Below are 1705 nucleotides of genomic sequence, written 5' to 3'. Positions count from 1 at the left end.
GACGTTTACAGAACCACGTTTTTTATACGCATTTTTCTGAAAAGGGAAGTGAATGTAAATAACAAAAACGTAGGTAAAAAATTTTCGTAAAAACTGTCATAAACAACTATGGCGTTTAGTTTTAGTCCTAAAAATTGTTTTTATCTTCATTTATTCTTAATCTTTTTGAAGAATGAAAGTCATTGCTTATTGTACCAATTAAATATTAACCATTGGTTGTGTATATCAAGGTGACAACTTAATTGCTCGATTCACAAAAAAATCTGTCACGTTTCGCATTGTCAGTACAATATGACTGATGATTAATCTATCTATCCTCATTTCTTTTTAATATACAAACATTATATTCTTTTTTAATTGTGCATAAACATATTTATTTATTAATGAACCAACGAAAAAAATACTTTTGTAGGGAAATAATAATTACAAACTAAAACTAAAATATAAGTCGTCTAACTGTTCACTTATGGGCATGTACCCAAAATGCTGGCGCTAGTGCCCCTTTGAATTGCACTTAGCCGACTTAGCCGTAGGGCTAAATAAGCGCCAGCTCTTGAGTCACCAGACGTTATTTAACCAAATATCTATTTAAATAAGTTTCCTAATAAAGTGCGGAACCTTCGCTGTGCAATACTGACTTGCACTTGCCGGTTTGTCGTTGTTTAATAAAGTGGCTTTATGGCTCTGGGTTCGAGCTAAGTATTAATATAAACAGACTTAAATAGCAACCACATACTATATAAATCTCAGATGGAGTCCGGAACTACCTAAAAATACTACAATTAAAAGTATTTGTATTTTCTTTCAATGCTACGACAATGGTCAAAAAAGTAAAATGATTATTACTTTAATAGTTGATCCTAGTTGTTGCGAAAAAATCTCTAAAGATTTTTTTGAAACACTGTCATTAAAATTCGATTGATATGAAGTATGATGTTTTTTATATTTTTTTATTTATTTAGCATAGTTGATTTACTGTAAATATCAAAGGTCAATAAGTTTATCTTATGTGTGATGTGGTTGGACAGACAAGCTGCTAAAGAAGAAATATTTACTTGGCGACGCAAAGTTGGCGTATAATCGAACTTCTTTTTTTAAATGTTTTTTAAATAATAAAACATTTTTAATATGCATTGGCCTCCTAACTTAAACAATGGCGGATCATAGGTCACTAGAGCATATAATGTTTGAAATCATTTAATATGAAAATTTTCATGTCTGGTGACCACATATTCAGTCCAACGCGACTTCATATTTATGAAGAGATATAATAAATCTTTTCTGTATGAATCATTAGGAAAAATAAGAAAACCTGCCAGCAGTGCTTTGAAAAGCGGCTTTTTATCTTTATGCATCAAATAGCTATCAAATTTTCTTATATGTTAATTTACTTCTATCATATTCACTTTTGGCTGAAGTTTTACGGGATCCACTGTAAATATCAAATCAAATCAATGAAATTGTTGGTCGTAACTAGTCATCTTTATATCAATAGTTATTTCAAGTTCATAAGATAAAACACATAGACAAACTTTACAATTTAGATCTGTGGGAACTGGGTGTTTAAAATTTATTTTAGTCTGTGGAAAAAAATCTAAATTTTTTATCACTAAATAAAAAATGTCGTCGCAATTTAATATTTATTTGTTATGTGTTAAATTTTCATTTTTACTTTTGTAATGTAAGGTAAAATAATTTATAACGT

This window comes from Pararge aegeria, chromosome 22 (genome assembly GCF_905163445.1).
Source record: "Pararge aegeria chromosome 22, ilParAegt1.1, whole genome shotgun sequence".
Classification (NCBI taxonomy): Eukaryota; Metazoa; Arthropoda; class Insecta; order Lepidoptera; family Nymphalidae; genus Pararge; species Pararge aegeria.
The sequence above is the reverse complement of the archived record's forward strand: the minus strand, read 5'-3'. Positions refer to the sequence as shown.